The sequence below is a fragment of the Trichomycterus rosablanca genome, chromosome 7 (genome assembly GCF_030014385.1).
Source record: "Trichomycterus rosablanca isolate fTriRos1 chromosome 7, fTriRos1.hap1, whole genome shotgun sequence".
NCBI lineage: Eukaryota > Metazoa > Chordata > Actinopteri > Siluriformes > Trichomycteridae > Trichomycterus > Trichomycterus rosablanca.
The window spans coordinates 15,878,886-15,897,497 of record NC_085994.1 but is presented as its reverse complement, the minus strand read 5'-3'; the positions used below and the strand labels follow the sequence as shown (position 1 = coordinate 15,897,497).

The 18,612-nt window shown below is 39.8% G+C and overlaps 1 long non-coding RNA gene across 1 annotated transcript in view; it reads right to left on the bottom strand.

Moving 5' to 3' along the window:
* Positions 1 to 18,412, bottom strand: part of LOC134317716 (uncharacterized) — a 33,947-nt gene extending 15,535 nt beyond the window's left edge. Inside the window, exons 1-2 of the long non-coding RNA XR_010013264.1 lie at positions 18,364 to 18,412; positions 2,587 to 2,638 (exon numbers count right to left, since the gene is read on the bottom strand). This is a non-coding gene — a long non-coding RNA (uncharacterized LOC134317716). The remainder of the gene's footprint in view (positions 1 to 2,586; positions 2,639 to 18,363) is intronic.
* Positions 18,413 to 18,612: the final 200 nt, after the last annotated feature.

The following is an 18,612-nucleotide window of genomic DNA, read 5'->3' as shown; positions in this document are numbered from 1 at the left end:
GATCTTTTCAGGCCTATGGATCAGCAGTATGTCTGGAGAAGGAAAAAACACCCTGCCTACAGTGAAGTATGGTGGTGATGCACTGGGGCTGCTTTGCTTCCTCTGTTACTGGAAACCTGCAGCATCTGGAGGGCAAAATTGATTCAATCAAGTGTCAGGAAATCCTAGGAAAAACCATCATGTCTTCCGTAGAACAATGATGTAGAACCTTCCAACAGAACAATGATCCCAAGCATAACTCAAAGTCCACCAAGGTTGGTTTTAGAAGTGGTCCTGAAATCGTTGGTGGGATTTGAAGAAGGAGGTTGTAGCATGCAAACCCAACAATATTAGTGAACTGGAGGACATTGTCCATGAGGAATAGGCTAAGATTCCTCGCCACTTTCAAGCCACTGCCACTGTCAAGCCAGTGCATCTCTGCCAATGCATCTCATTTTTAGCTGGTCATTTTTAGATTTTTAGCAAAAGGGCGCTCTACTAAGTACTACAGAGACTTGTCATGAAGAGCTTGAATAATTTGAAAACTGCAGTAGCCAGTAAAAGTTGCATTTCATGTCAAATTTGGAGAAACCACTTGTCACCCTGCCTACAGTGAAGCATGGCCATGACTTGGTGAAGCACTGGGGCTGCTTTGCTTCCTCTGTTACTGGAAACCTGCAGCCTCTGGAGGGCAAAATTGATTCAATCAAGTGTCAGGAAATCCTAGGAATTAATCGTCATGCCTTCTGTGAGAAAGCTAAAGCTTGGGTGTCTCTGAACCTTCCAACAGAACAATGATCCCAAGCATACCTCAAAGTCCACCAAGGTTGGTTTCAGAAGAGGTCCTGAAAGATTTTGGAGTGGCCAGCACAGTCACCTGACTTGAACCCTATAGAAAATATTTGGTAAGATTTGAAGAAGGAGGTTGTAGCATACAAACCCAACAATATTAGCATACTGGAGTCCATTGTTCATGAGGAATAGGCTAAGATTTTTCACCACTGTCAGAAGTTGGTGTCTGCCAATGCATCTCAATTTTTAGCTGGTCATTTTTAGCAAAAGGGTGTTCTACTAAGTACTAAAGAGACTTGTCATGAAAAGATTGAATAATTTGAAGACCGCAGTAGCCAGTAAAAGTTGCATTTTGTTTCAAATTTGGAGAAACCACTTGTCACCCTGCCTACAGGGAAGCATTGCAGTGACTTGGTGATGCACTGGGGCTGCTTTGCTTCCTTGGTACTGGAAACCTGCAGCGCCTGGAGGGCAAAATTGATTAAATCAAGTGTCAGGAAATCCTAGGAGAAAACATCATGTCTTCTGTAAGGAAGCTGAAGCTTGGGCATCACTGAACCTGCCAACAGAACAATGATCCCAAGCATACCTCAAAGTCCACCAAAGTTGGTTTCAGAAGAGGTCCTAAAATATACTGGAGTGGCTGGCTTTGGTGGGACTTAAAAAAGGAGGTTGTAGCATGCAAACCCAAGAATATTAGCAAACTGGAGGCCATTGTCCATGAGGAATGGGCTAAGATTCCTCGCCACTGTCAAGACTGGTGTATGGCTATGCATCACATTTCTAGCTGGTCATAACAGCAAAGGGTGCTCTACTAAGTCCTAAAAACACTGTCATGAAGGGGTTGAATAATTTGAAGATTGCAGTAGCCAGTAAAAATTGCATTTTGTGACAAACTTGGAGGAACTACTTGTTATATTAGCTGTGTTGAGCTACGTAGTTGATCTTGTTTAACTGGTTTATTATAAACAGCTGAAAGTTCATGAATTTTGGTAATAACCCTAATTTGCAATGGGGGTTGAATGATTTTAATTACAGTTGTATGTTTGTCTTGTAGTTGACAGCTACATTAACAACTTAATCACATTAAAGTCTTAAAATTAGCATAAACATATGGTATTAATAATTGCCTGGGAATGTAGAACAGAGCAACTAAAACAATATAAATGTTTGAAACAGAAGAGTCTATTTACTTACCAGACTCCTAGCTAATTGGGCAGGCTTAGCATGTATTGTTGTGATCTAGGCCAGACCTGAGGGTGTGTTCGAAAAGTGATTCATAATTTGTCAGTCCTGAACTGTAAATGTAATGTGAGAATTACATTAAAGTCTTAAGGCATCGACTGAAGCATTAGTAAGAGTGTTAAAAGACTAAACAAGACCTGTGCTTTGTCATAGTTTCAGGAACTTATTTAGCGTATATAGTTCACTGGAAAATGCAAAACAAAAAGCATTCATTATCAAGAAAACATGCTGCTAGCATTGAAAGACATTTAGTATTTCTGGAAAGAGCTTTAACTTTTTAAGCTGTAGATAACTGTTAGCTGAGCTGTAAGTAGTACCTCGGATTGTTCCACTGAGTACACAAGTTAATGCATTTGCAGCACTAATCCGCATATCTGGCTCAGAGCGATGCCATTCTTACCACAGAGCTAACGCAAAGCTTGTGTCTGATGTCATCACCCCTTGCGTTATGAGATATGCAAACAGTGCAGGTCGCTCAAAATAGGACACTTTCACAATCAGATCAGACTGATATTGGCTTTGTGTGTAAGAATACGTGTGGGTACAAAACAAGACGTCTCAACAACTCACGTGGTGGAATCTCAACCGTCTGTCCACAGAGCAATATTGGATCTCTTCCTTCCTGTGTAGATAATGTAAAAGAAAAAATAAAAGAGTATGGGGTTTAGCATTTTCACACATACATAATCATATCAGTGATTTATTACTCATGTTTAGCAGGTGCCACTTTTTGGTTTTTATGAATGTTTGAAATCATAAAAAACAAAAACATTTTACTCTATTTATGTATTTCTTAAAAGCTGGGATTTTAAGCTTTTCTTAAAGCTCTGATTCTCCTTATTTAAGGGCTAAACTATGTAAGGCCCAAACAACCATAAATTTACATTATTTTCAGATCGTTTTCTAGTAATATGGTGGAAAAGCAAGTTGCTGTTGCACAAACTTCAGCTCTCAGTCCTGTCTGAGAGGAGTTTGGCATGTTCATTCCATGTCAATATCGCTTTCTTCTAAATAGTTTTCTTCCACTTTCCAAAACATGCAAAAGATGGACTGGCTGTTTTAAATAGCTTTAACAAAGGGCTGTTTTCTTAATTTGGACATTTGTCATGTTTTACCACTGCTTTATCCTAGTCAGGACTGCAGTGGGTCCAGTTTCCATGGAATTATTGAGCACAATGCAGTACCATTCTCTCACCAGCCAGAGGAATAATTATAAAAAGGTCAAAAGGTTAAATACACTTGTTAAGAACATGTATGCCACAGCACTTGGTTTTCTTGATATATGACAAATTCTGCTGAGCCAACACAAACACATACATTTTGCAAAAAAAAAACTAAACCAGACTCCTTGTAGTAATGGTTGACGCTTAATCGAATGGGTGCAGTAAAACTAGCCCTGTTTATTCAGCCACAGAGAAGTTACCAGCTGTAGGCACTGGCTATAACCACCAATTAGGAGTTGCTAATGACAATATGGGAATTTGCATACTACTAAATTAATGTTTTTGTTTATTTATTTATTAGGATTTTAACATCATGTTTTAGGCACTTTGGTTACATTCATGACAGAAAGTTTAATGTCATGAACAGTTTTGTATCTCCAGTTCACCTCACTTGCATGTCTTTACGCTGTGGGAGGAAACCAGAGTACCCCAGCCTTTTGCTGTAAGGCGACAGTGCTACCCACTGAGCCACTGTGCCACCCCTAATGTTTTTAACATAAGTAATTAGTTAACTAATGCAAAAATAACTAAATAATTAAAACTGCCATGTCACATTTAAGTAAATGCAAACATTTAAATAATTATATTTAAAATAAGCAGTTCAGTTAATTTTTAAAGATCTACAATTATAGAAAGTCAGTTAACACAGTTAGAACTGAAAAGTCAAAAAACCCATAAAGAAATGTGTGTATTCTCTATAAACAGTATTGTGTTTTTATTTTTAAGGGCTGCTCTGCAAAAAAATTCCATAATTACCAGAGTTCAGATTAATAGTTTTGTTTCCCTATAACAGCTGAGCTCTGAGGAAGTGAGCTCTGACACAGCTTTATTCATTTCTCCACTTAAGTCATACTATTTACATAAAAGTGATACATTAGTGTGAAAAGGTAACTGATGCATTCACAAATGCTTCTAGTATTGTACATTTAACATATTTGCAAAAACAGATTCTCAATGATTCCTGCATTTCTAAGGATAATATTCTACTTTTATATCAAAATTGGAATCTTTTGAACAGTAAGGGTCTATTGTGTATGGTAAAAAGCAAACAAAGCATTTTATAGTAAGAATTGTTTACCAACAGTCTAACAATGGGGTGGTAGTATGGTGGTGCGAGCATACTTTGCAGCGTCAGGGTTTGGAGAGGTGAGGCCACAACCTTCTTTAGGAAATATTAGCCTATCTATCCATGAGCTAAAGCTGATGCATAATAAAACTATGCAAAACAAAAATTATCCAGAATAAATGAATTTGCATAGTTAAAATTCTGATTCAAAGTATTGAAGCAGTATTCAAAGTAAGCTCACTATTAAAGCTCCCACCAATACTCAAAGCTAGAAACAAATAGTAATATAAACTGAATATGTCTTATTCTGAGCTGCAGAGAGCTCCAGTGGTGAGGCCTCAATCTACACATGCAACACAAAATGATGCAATCTGGGAAAGAGCCCCAGTGCAGGTTAACATCACTGTCAGAATAAGAAATACTATATATTTTTGTTCTTCAATGATAAAACTATGTAAATATACTCTCAAAGCACAAATAGTACATTTTAAGGGTTTTCTATGTACATTATATTAATAATACACATTAGTTGTACTAAAGACATAAGTACAAATTGCAAAGTAGTACTTAAACTAACTAATACGAAGGTGTTATATAACCTTTCCATTTAACACTGATCTTTAATCATCAGGGAACTGAGGACATCAATTGTTGTGGTGGTAAACTTAGGGTTTCTCTTGCAATATATAGTGCTAGAAAATGCGCCACTTCTTTTTAATGACAGGTTTGAACTGCAGGCATGCCAGTCCTGTACCAAACCCATTCATTCATTCATTCATTCATTCAGTCTGTTTTACCACCACTTTATCCTATTCAGTGTTGCAGTGGGTCTGAATCACTGGGCTAAATGCAGGTAGGTGATACCAAGAGGTACTTTTAGTATGTCCAATTAACCTGACTAAATGTCTTTGGACTGTGGGAGAAAACCAGAGCTCTTTGAGGACACGGGAAAAACATGCAAACTCCACACATGCAAGCTCCACCTAAGAATCGAACCCAGGACCACCGAGCCATCGTGCCACCCACTTCTAAACCCAGCTTATGTAGAATGTGCCTGGCATTGTCTGGCCAAAACAAGCAGGAACATCTCTAAAGAATAACTAATCTTGATGGCAGCCTTTGACACAGTAAACCACAACATACACCCTTCTATCTCTCCAGCCCTGGAATAACTGGCACAGTAGGTATTAGTCTGATTAACAGCAAGTTAAGTTAGTTACTTAACTAGTAATCGAAAGGTTTCTGGTTCAAGCCTCACCACTGCCAGGTTGCCACTGTTAGGCCCTGGAGCAAGGCCCTTAACCCTCAGTTCCTTAGACTATACAGGTATACTATCACAGTACTGTAAGTCGCTTTGGGTAAAAGTGCTTAAAATGTAAATGTAAACTTCTTGAAATCTAGAGTGTAGACCACAGCAGATCCTTTCTACCAGGTCCTCCCAGGTCCTCTATCAGACCCCTGCAACTGATATTATGTGCAGTTGCATGCCTGGTTTTTAATCTACCCAAGCACTGGTAAATCACCACACTGCTGCACTTCCTCTGTTGGCTTCCTGTAGCTGCCTGCGTAACATTTAAATGTTTAGATTTTTTAAGCCAAAAATACACCAGTCCCCACCAACATGATACCCCAGTCTATGCTTCAGAATCTTCAAGTCACAAACCTAGTTTATCTTGACCCACCTTCCATCACAAAAGGAAGGCAAACATTAAGACTAATTAATGAACTGGCCTCCAGGGTCAAATGACAACTGAAAATATACATGTACCTTACTTATGTTTAAGAATTATTGATTGTATTGTCTTTGTCCTTAATGATACTACCTTCCAGCACTGTAGATGTTCGGTGTTCTTAGACTGTTGACTATTTATACTGGAGTCAGGAAATTTCTGCTAAGCTATTTCAGTCAGATCATTTGCTAACAGCATAAAATCAAGCTTACTGCCATCACAGACACATTTGTAATATAATTAACCAAACAGAATATGCCCTTGGATATTGAAGCAGTGGAAATACATAATGATGAATCATGTTGTACTATCTGACAGTCTGATGGATGCATCTGGATCTAGCAGATGCCAGGACAATAATTCAGCTATTAAGGTTGGTGGAGGAGGAATTATCATCTGGGCCTGTTTTAATGGTTTGGCCCCGGTCACTTAGTTCTATTCATATTCACCAACCTTGTCAGGGTCGCAATGGGTCCAGTGTGCAGATTGCAAAACTTGTACAGTGCACAAAGTAAGATCTATATAAGGTTTGGTCCTGCCCTATTCAGCAATTTTGAGAAGTCTGTTTGTTTATGGGCCAGTGATAGCTCAGTGGTTAAGGTACTGGACTAGTAAACAGAAGGTTGCCGGTTCAAGCCCCGCTACCACCAAGTTGCCACTGTTGGGTCCCTGAGCAAGGCCCTTAACCCTCAATTGCTCATTGTGTAAGTCGCTTTGGATAAAAGCATCTGCTAAATGCTGAAAATGTTTATTTGGATTTTAACGTCATGTTTTACACTTTTGGTTACATTTATGACAGAAACAGTATTTACTCATTACACAAGATTCATCAGTTCACAAGGTTATATCAGAAATTGTCTTGGACAATTTAGTGTCTCCATTTCACCTCACTTGCATGTCTTTGGACTGTGGGAGGAAACTGGAGCTCCCGGAGGAAACCCACACAGACCCAGACCACTCTTTCTGGGAACCAAACCCAGGGCCTTCTTGCTGTGAGGCGACAGTGCTACCCACCAAGCCACTCACAACTTTGAGAAGAAGTGTAATATCACTTTAGAGCAGGCCTTATTGACCAAAAATTCTGTCCTAACCTCATTAATGATCTTGTGGCACATCACAGTCATGATTTAGTGGAAAGCTTTGGAGGTGACCAACTGCATACTAATGTGAGTGGTTATAGAGTAACATGCTCAACAAGCATATACAGTTTGCAAGAGTTTATATGCACTTGTAAGAAACATCTATGTTATGTCAGTTATTAAATGTCAATGGTACCTGCAAATGTTTTTTTTATATCTGTGACTGAAAGTGAAACTTAACTAAAAGGTTATATTGATCACATAGACAAAGAAAACTCAGGAGCAAGACTTTCTTTCTTGCTTGAACAACTTTGGGATAAATTGGATATTGTGAATCAGGCGTTCCCAGAAGAGTGAAGACATTTGTAGCCACAAAGGCAGAGGGCATTTTCATATTAATGCCCCTTGTTTTGGAAAAAATGTACAATCTTAAAAGTCTGAGACAAGTAGTGCAAATGCTTCTAGTTAGCATTTTTTTTCTAGAATTTAATAATGTTTTCATTTTATTTCATATTTTGAGTGAAAGGCTTAGAAACATATATCCTGTTATCACTTATCGTAGTTAAAATAAAAAACTACAGCTGCTTTAACATTGTTGGCTTTGTATTTTTGGTTGGAGCAACATGTGTCTGTTTGGGGGTCTCTGATAAATGCAGTGTGGGGGTGACAAAGTGTACAGAGCAACAGATGGAACGCTGGGATCCAGGGTTGTCGGTTGGGCATCAAGTCTTCATACAAACATGATTGGCATGGCATAATAACACGCAGTCACACACACATACATGACTTCATGCACTTGCACACGTACTCAAATCAGGGCACACTGGCAGCACCAGCAGGAAGTTGTTTGTGTGTGTGTGTGTGTGTGTGTGTAGGCGTGACACATTGAAACGGCTCATTTCAAAACAAAAGAGAGAGACAAACTATTTTCCTACATACCTTACCTGTCCACACACTCCGTATCACTGTACGTCTTACCTAGGAGATCCTCCCACACAACATTTCCCAGACAGTCAAACAGCTACTGTTATATACAACTGCTTATAAACAGCTGCTGATAAATCTTTATATTTAATGTCACCACATACAATGTCACTACATCAGCAAAGCTAAACCACCACAACACAAGGTTTAAAAACAACTGTTTATTATTTGTATTTGACAACAGGTTACAGTTTATGTACACTTGTAAAGGCCATGTACATTAAAACCACCTCCTCGTTTCTACACTCACTGTCCATTTTATCAGCTCCACCTACCATATAGAAGCACTTTGTAGTTCTATAATTACTGACTGTAGTCCATCTGTTTCACTACATACTTTTTAGCCCCCTTTCATGCTGTTCTTCAATGGTCAGGACCCCCATAGGACCACCACAGAGCAGGTATTATTTGGGTGTTGGATCATTCTCAGCACTGCAGTGACATTGACATGGTGGTGGTGTGTTAGTGTGTGTTGTGCTGGTATAAGTGGATCAGACACAGCAGCACTGATGGAGTTTTTTAACACCTCACTGTCACTGCCACCAACCAAAAATATCCAGCCAACAGCGTCCCATAGGCAGCGTCCTGTGACCACTGATGAAGGTCTAGAAGATGACCAACTCAAACAGCAACAATAGATGAGCGATCGTCTCTGACTTTACATCTACAAGATGGACCAACTAGGTAGGAGTGTCTAATAGAGTGGACAGTGAGTGGACACGGTATTTAAAAACTCCAGCAGCACTGCTGTGTCTGATCCACTCATACCAGCACAACACACACTAACACACCACCACCATAAAAAGGTATGCAGAGAAACAGATGAACTACAGTCAGTAATTGTAGAACTACAAAGTGCTTCTATATGGTAAGTGGAGCTGATAAAATGGACAGTGAGCGTAGAGTGTAGAGGAGGTTTTAATGTTATGGCTTAATGTTATACTTTTGATAGATACTGACCACTGCAGACCGGGAACTCCCCACAAGAGCTGCAGTTTTGGAGATGCTCTAACCCAGTCGTTAGCCATCACAATTTGGCCCTTGTGAAACTCGCTCAAATCCTTACGCTTACCCATTTTTCCTGGACCTGAATACGTCGGAGTGTGTCCACATACTTTTGGCTATAGAGTGTATGTTTTCCGAACAGTAAAGAAACGTTTCGACACTAAGATCATTGAAAACACTTTAAGGGAATAAGTTGCATCATAAGTCATTAGTCAACCACCCTGCATGTTTCCTACCTATCTTCGTGTGTAGACGTGTCTACCTGCTCTGTCATAAGGTGTCTGGGAAGTTACACTTAAACTAGCATATTTGACATAACAGGAAGAGCATATTTGCATATTATTTCCTTTAATAATGCTGCCCTTCATAACCCCTCTCAGTGTGCACATGTGTCTGATAATTAAAGATTACCATCAAATGTTGCCAGTTCATAGTTCAAAGTCTCAGCAAGAAAAGACAAGAGCAGACAGGTGCATTAATCTGATATCTAATTTGTGTGTTACTCTGACTCCAAAACAGTTAAGGCATGGTTAGCATTTTTACTAAAAGTTAGCTTTACAGCTTTAAAAAAAAAAAAAAAAAGCTTTACAGCTTTAAAAAAAAAAAAAAAAAAAAAAACATTTGCTTCTCTAAGGGTTCCCCTTAAACCCATGCCCTAAAAATAAGAAGTGAATATTGATGTACAGGCAAGTCAAGACTAATCAGTTGGATATTGGTTGCCCATTTTTATTAGAGAGATAATCCAAGAAGGTCCTGGGTCACCTACATATAGCCAATGACCAAATACTTGGCCCAAATTTTACAATAAGGTACTGTAAACAGTACTGTAAACAGTTGTAAACAGCGCAGTTGTAGCCTAGCGGTTTAGGTACTGGACTAGTAATCAAAAGGTCACTGGTTCAAGCCCCACCACCGCCAGATTGCTGCTGTTGGGTCCCCTTAATTGCTCAGACTGTATACTGTCACACTACTGTAGGTTGCTTTAGATAAAACTCTACCCACTAGGCTACCACTGTGCCTTAGCAGTGATTAAAGTATGGTGTGGATAGCTGACATATACTGTATATATATATATATTCTAAACAAACTCTTCTATAGCAGAATTCTATGGCAGAATAAAGGCTTTAAATTGGCTTTAACAGTAAAAAAAAAAAACTACTACAGCATAGCATTCAACTTGAGTTTAATTGATGTTATTTGAGGGAAAATGTCACCATATACACACAATGCCCACGTTGAGTATTTGACTAAAAGCAGAAGCACAAACATAATACACCCCCAAACCACTTTATGTCTGCTTGCAATTCACTTTTTAGTCATGACCAACCTTGTAGGTTTTTAACATTTACCATTTTTAATATACACCAATCAGCCATAACATTAAAACCACCTCCTCGTTTCTGCACACACTGTCCATTTTATCAGCTCCACTTACAATATAGAAGCACTTTGTAGTTCTACAATTACTAACTGTAGTCCATCTGTTTCTCTACATACTTTTTTAGCCTGTTTTCACCCTGTTCTTCAATGGTCAGGACCCCCACAGGACCACCACAGAGCAGGTATTATTTGGGTGTTGGGTCATTCTTAGCACTGCAGTGACACTGACATGGTGGTGGTGTGTTAGTGTGTGTTGTGCTGGTATGAGTGGATCAGACACAGTGCTAAGAATGATCCAACACCCAAATAATACCCGCTCTGTGGTGGTCCTAGGAGAGTCCTGACCATTAAAGAACAGCTCCAGCTCCATCTGGCAATGGCTCTGTCTCTTCAACAGTCTCTCAAACACTGCTTGCAGTCTATAAGACAGTGGCAGCATAGCAACAATCATGTTTAAAAAATACTTAAATTTATAAAATGACATTTGACAGCAATGGAGGGTTAAATTATCATGCAGCCATAAGCAACTTTTCCAAAACAAAACAACCTGTTCCATCCACATAGCCCACTTTAACTGGTTCAAACTGGTCAACCGCATTTCATTCACCCTGAAGTTTCTGTGTCAGCACAGAACACTGTGCGAACGTTGTTTACTCTTCTAAGCTCACACACACGTATGCACACATCACACGTTCACAACCACGTCACTGAGAAAAGGAAGGAAGCAAGTGAAGGGGAAGAACCGTATGAGAGCACGGCACCCAAAGTGACGAAGACCAAGCAGACCACCGATGATTGGTGACGGTGGAGAAGAAAAAATAGTTGCTAGTTAACATGGAGACCGAGCGCCAAAATACTGAGATGCGGTTAGGACACCCTCAAACGTTTTACCACACAAAACAACATGTACTAACCTCACTCCTGATGTGTTTGTTTATGCTCTTATATCTGTGTCAGCTCGAGGTCAGACACGCTACAACAGCAAGGTTTATTATTGTTACAAGTAAACACTTAATACTACTAAACAATAAGACATATAAAATATTTCTTTATAAATGAATAAAACACTGTTTTTACATTTTCACATTCTAATTGGTTCAAAGCGTTGATCTGGTTATAGGTGCTTGTATGTGACCTTTGATCTGAGCACACATAGCAATGCGTCCAAAAGTGGTTGAGTGAGGAAAATACAGGTTGTAGGTCAGCGAGTGACGGCAGCCCTGCACATTCTGCATACAAAGTTCAATAATGTGCACCTGAAACCCGACTTTAAAAAAAGGTTAGCAGAGAATAATCATTTAGGATATAAAATGACAGGAAACAAGTGTTCAATCACACTGACCATTGTACTATATATCAGCTTTATTATATACACCGATCAGGCATAACATTATGAGCACTGACAGGTGAAGTGAATAACACTGATTATCTCTTCATCACGGCACCTGTTAGTGGGTGAGGATATATTAGGCAGCAAATTAACATTTTATCCTCAAACGTGATGTGTTAGAAGCAGGAAAAATGCATCTCCAAAACTGCAGCTCTTGTGGGGCGTTCCTGGTCTGCAGTGGTCAGTATCTATCAAAAGTGGTCCAAGGAAGGAACAGTGGTAAACTGGGCAACCAAGGCTCATTGATGCACATGGGGAGTGAAGACAGGCCCATGTGGTCAGATCCAACAGACGAGCTACTGTAGCTCAAACTGCTGAATAAGTTAATGCTGGTTCTGATAGAAAGGTGACAGAATACACAGTGCATTACAGTTTGTTGTGTATGGGGCTGCATAGTCGCAGACCAGTCAGGGTGCCCATGCTGACCCCTGTCTACCACAGAAAGTGCCAACAGTGGGCACATGAGAATCAGAACTGAACCACAGAGCAATGAAAGAAGAAGGTGACCTGGTCTGATGAATCATGTTTTCTTTTACATCACGTGGATGGCCGGTGTGTGTGCGTCGCTTACCTGGGGAACACATGGCACCAGGATGCACTATGGGAAGAAGGCAAGCCGGCGGAGGCAGTGTGATGCTTTGGGCAATGTTCTGCTGGGAAACCTTGGGTCCTGCCATCTATGTGGATGTTACTTTGACACAGACCATCTACCTAAGCATTGTTGCAGACCATGTACACCCTTTCATGGAAACGGTATTCCCTGATGGCTGTGGCCTCCTTCAGCAGGATAATGGATAATATATATATATATATATATATATATATATATATATACTGTGTATATATATATATATATATATATACGTATATATGCACATTGTGTGTTTTATGTGTGTGTTCCTTTGAGTACACCAGTATTCCACTTCCTAAATACATGCAGAAAATAATATGGCTGCACAAAATAGACCCTATGTACAAGTGAGTAGGTAACTCTGCAATGGATTGGCACACTGTCCAGGGTGTGTTCATGATTTGCGCCCAGTATTTATTTTTTATTTTTTTTATATATTTTACTCCTTTTTCTCCCACTTTAACGCATCCAATTTCTACCCATCAATCATCCTCTCACTAATGCTGGTCCCTGCTCCTGATTGGGGAGGACGAGGCTGCTCCACTGCTCCTTAATCCCGCCCCTATCTGAACAACAGGCCAATCGTTGTTCATGTGGCCACTCAGCCTCAGCTGGCAGGCAGAGCCGAGATTCGATACAATGTATTCGAGATCTCAGCTCTGGTGAACAGCGTGTGTTTTACCACTGCTCCACCTGAGCGGCCTGCGCCCAGTATTTTTAACTGGTGAGAGATGTACCATGATCCTGACCAGATAAAACCTGTTAGAATGAATCCAAGGTTACATGAAATACTTTTTCAGTTATTTTATTGACCTGTCAGGTAAAATGATATCCAAATGATCTCATTTTATTAACCTGCTAGGTAAAATACAACCCAGTTTAAGTAATTTTGTTACTTTGTCTACTGAGGTGAATTTAAATTGAGTAATTTCATTATTTAACATGCAGTGTTCATTTAAAATAAAAGGACATTTTTTAATCTAGAGTCATTTTGTCATCATTCTGGCCAAATTAAACCCAGCTGAAGTGATTTTGAACTTCCAGGTAAAATACCAATTTAAGAATTATTTTATTTTTTAATCAGTCACTTAAAATACAGTCATCTTCAATTTACTATGACCAATTCACAACTCAAAAAAAGACTCAGAAAGGCTATACTAAGATTGACTTAAGATACAAATTGACTGTAGAGCAGCAAAACAGCAAGTCATGTTTGTGTGTACGATGTAGCCGAGACGGCACTGCTCTTTACTGCTCTTGACTTCTTTTTCCAGGATTTTCCACAATCATTCCTTCCTAGGAAGTGTTCTAGATGAAAGGGCACGAGAGGGAGGGGCCATGCAGGAGGGTACATAGAGGAAAAGGAGAGCGATAGTGAAAGAAGACGCGACGGTGAAGGAGGAGGAGGAGGGAGAGGGATCCAGTTCATGGTGTTCGCATGAAGGCTTGGAAATTCCGGATTAATAATTCATTTAGGGATTGTGGGAGGGAACGGACTTGGATTCCCATAATATGAAGCGAGACTTAATCAGATACACACATGTCCTATTTAACCGAAGTAAAAGCTAACACACTTTGCCCTGCACTTGTGCGTTTTTGTTTAATGGGACTTTTTGTTAGACTTTTATTCCACTGCTGTTCAACTGAATATTTTATACAGATAAAATAGTATGCTAAATCCTGAATGTATTCAGCAATGTGCTCTGTTACAGTGTATAAAAAGATGAACGTATTTACAGCATTTGGCAGATACTTCTTCCAACGTGACCTATAATTAGAACCAACAATAATGCAAACAATGTTTAGGGCCTTGCTTAGGGGTCAAACAGTGGCAACTTGAAGTTGGTTAGGCTTGAACCAACAACCTTCCAATCACCAGTCCAGTCCCTTAACCACTGAGAATTCTAGCTGCCGACCCCTCTAGTGTGCCTCTTGGCCAAGAGTGTGTGCGTTGTGTGCGTTGTCAGCTATAACAACAGGAACCTTTCTGAGAAGGCTTCTCACAAGACATTGAAGTATGTTTGTAGGAATTTGTCCCCATTCAGTCAAAAGAGCATTTTTATAGCTAGACTTAAACTGATGTTGTAGGTCATTCTGAAGCTGTTCAGTGGGTTGAGGTTAAGGTTCTCTACACGCCACAGTGCTGTAGCTTCTTTAAACCAAGGTCTTTAGAAACCTTGCATTGTGCACAGGGGTACAGTCATGCTGGAACAGGAAAGGGCCCTTCCTAAACTATTGCTGCAAAATTGTAAGCGTATAATTTTCTTCATATAATTGATTTATTACACCTGTTAGCAATAAATGTGGCTGTAACACATAAAATTCAGTAAATAGAAGTGTCCCAATACTTTTGTCCAAATAGTGAATATAGTGCTTGGTGAGTCTAGCAAAATAGTATTAATGAATCTTAAGTAAACCTAAAGGCTTCTGCTAAATGCTAAGACATTATGTAGACTGTGATTGTGTAGACACAAATAGGAATGAATACAATGCAAGCATTTGAGGGTTAAGGGCCTTGCCGAGGGTTTGGACCCAACAGTGACAACATTGTGGTGGTGGGGTTTGAACCAGTAACCTAGTAATCACCAGTCCAGTACCTTAATCACTAAGCTACCTCTAAGCTACCTCTGCCTTGAATAAAAGAGAAACTAACTGCCAGCTTTGATTTTTGATGGTGGGAATAAAATCTAAACACATTTATTTGTTTTACCACTGATATATCCTGGTCAGGGTCACAGTGGGTCTGATTCATAGAGCGAAAGGCAGGAAACACCCCAAACACCAGTCCATCACAAGGCAAATACACACACACTCACAATTTCTAGTAGCTCCAATTCACCTGACTGGATGTCGTTGGGCTTGTGGGAGGAAACCGGAGCACCCAGAGGAAACCCATGCGAACACAGGGAGTACATGCAAACACCAGACAGAAAGGACCCTGGTCGCCCAGCCGGTGAATCAAACCCAGGCCCAGGAGGTGACAGCGCTAAACACTGTGCCAAAGGCAACATAATCCAGTCAGTGTTAATATTTAAGATGAAGTAGCTGTGTCATTAACTTTTGCAAGTACGTTTGGGATCTGGACTAGGAATAAGATATTTGAGACACAGAAGTGTGTACATGTGTGTGTGGGTGTGTGTGTGTGTGTGTGCGTCTTGAGTCAAAGAGAGATAAATAAATAGCTAGTAAGAGATAGAACGTGGCAGGTGTACATGGCACAGAACACTGTGTTCAGTGATTAAAAGTGATGAGTAATGCAGGAAATGGAGTGGCCTTTTGTTAAACATAAGCTACTAATCCTGATTTGACAGTTCCTATGAAACAGGTTTACGAAGTGTAATTCACATCAAAAGCCCTAAACATTCTAACCCTAAACAAAAATACAATTAACGGACAAATTTATGGACAAACAATTTGTAAATCATTTTCTGACCTCCAGTCTGCAATATTTTAATCAATTTAGTTGTATGTATCTAAGCATTTACGTCACAATTACACTGATCAGCCATAACATTAAAACCACCTTCTTGTTTCTACACTCACTGTCCATTTTATCAGCTCCACTTACCATATAGAAGCACTTTGTAGTTCTACAATTACTGACTGTTTCTCTACATACCTTTTTAGCCTGCTTTCACCCTGTTCTTCAATGGTCAGAACCCCTACAGGACCACCACAGAGTAGGTATTATTTAGGTGGTGGACGATTCTCAGCACTGCAGTGACAATGACATGGTGGTGGTGTGTTATTGTGTGTTGTGCTGGTATGAGTGGATCAGACACAGCAGCGCTGCTGGAGTTTTTAAATACCGTGTCCACTCACTGTCCACTCTAGCAGACACACCTAGTTGGTCCACCTTGTGGATGTAAAGTCAGAGACGATCGCTCATCTATTGCTGCTTTTTGAGTTGGTCATCTTCTAGGCCTTCATCAGTGGTCACAGGATGCTGCCCACGGGGTGCTGTTGGCTGGATATTTTTGGTTGGTGGACTATGCTCAGACCAGCAGTGACAGTGAGGTGTTTAAAAACTCCATCAGCATTGCTGTGTCTGATCCACTCATACCAGCACAACACACCATACATACAACATACCAAGCAACACATGATGCCACAATCTCAAGAGATTCAAAGATGCCAAACAGTCATTGGAATCTACCAGTCTCAAAAGGCTTACAACGCCATTGTTAAGGGATTCTGGGACTCCAGCAAACCACAGCATGAGCCATTATACACAAATGGAGAAATATTGGAACAGTGGTGAACTTTCCTAGGAGTGGTCTGCCTGTCAAAATTTCACCAAGAAAGCATCAATGAATTCACAATGTCACAAAAGAAACCCAGATGAACATCTAAAGAACTGTAGGCCTGACTTCCCTCGCTTACAGTATATGTACATGATTCAACAGTAAGAAGGACACTGTGCTGAATTGGCACCTATGGAAAAGTTGCAAGGCTCAAAACACTGTTAAGAAAAAAGAACACACAGGCTCATCTTGTGATTGCCAAAAACATCTAGACGACCCCTGAGACTTCTGGGATAATAATTGTTGGACTGATATGTCAATGGTGGAACTTTTTGGAACACATGGTTCTCATTACATCTTGCATAAAGCTAACACCACTTTCCACCATAAGAACAACATACCAACAGTCAAATATGGTGGTTGTGGTGTGGTGGTCTGGGTCTGCTTTGTTTCTGCAGGATTGGGCCAATAAATTGAACGCTCTAGCATATTAACTATTATTATGCAGCAGGTTGTGCAGCAGAACAGTAATCCAAAGCACACAAGCGGGTCCACCTCTGAATGGCTTAAAGCAGTGGTGTCCAAACTTTTTTCTAGGAGGGCCAGATATTATTAAACAATAAAATATGCAGGACGCTCAGGTGGCGCAGCAGTAAAGTACGCTAGCGCACCAGAGTTGGGGTTTCGAATACATTGTATCCAACTAGGCTGGGTGGCAGCATGAACAACGATTGGCTGTTGTTCAGGGTTAAAGGGTAAGAAAGTCGGATCATAGGTCCTCATAACTGGTGCGACTGCGGCCCCTACTAGCTGACTGATGGCGCCTGCACAGGGCTGAGGAATAATGCTGATGGGGGTGTGACCCTCCATACACAGTGTCCGTCGGTGTATGAACTTGACTCGTGAAGGTGATAAATGCACTAACTGTGCGTACCGGAGGGGGCGCATGTCATTTGAGAGGCGTTCTCAAGCATCGAATCAGTATAGAGGACGCATTCAGAGTAATTGGACACGACTAGACTGGGGGATAAAAATTGGTTTTTTTTCATGTTTTTTTCACACAGCGAACAACAACCAAATGTAAGCATTCAGGTGCCAAACATGGTTTGGGTTTAAACTATAACAATGCATGGCTACCTTTGTAGTATTTCCTGGGATACAGAACCATAAGACAAAAGAGGAAAAAAGATGTTCATATTAAACAATCCTTGACACTGTGCTTAAGTTAGCTAGCTAACTCTAGATAACTTGCTTATCAATGCTTATCAAAATATTTTGATCTAATATTGTGCATCAATAAAACATCAAAACACAGATAGGATCATTTCATAAATATATTAAGAAAACCTTTTAATACTGTAATGTGCAGAAACAAGACTGTGAAATACTGTTTTAAATTAGCTATAAATACCTATAAATACCTGAAACAGTCAAGTTACCAGACAATATCTTTACTTTGTAAATCATGTTACTGCTATAAAAAAGTTCAATTGTGTTAATAAATACAGTCCGTGTAAACGCTTAGTCATAATAAATATCAGATATAAATATGTTTTTAAAAACACTACAAACATCACAAATATAAATCATGTTTACAACCATGTGATTGAATAACCTGAATAAACTGTAGAGATGAAACATCACGCAGCAAACGAGTTTCGCTTCTTAAGGAGGAGGAGAAATGCGGTTTTGATGGACAGGTCTAGCAGCCAATGGACATACTCGTTACAGAGATTGCGTGATTTCATTCATCTTTTCATTGGTTATTTTGATATTCGCCTTCTGTGGACAGACAGAGATTTATACCCACAATCAACACATGTAAAAAAGTAAAAACCGCTAAAAGTGTTTTTAATCAGACAGC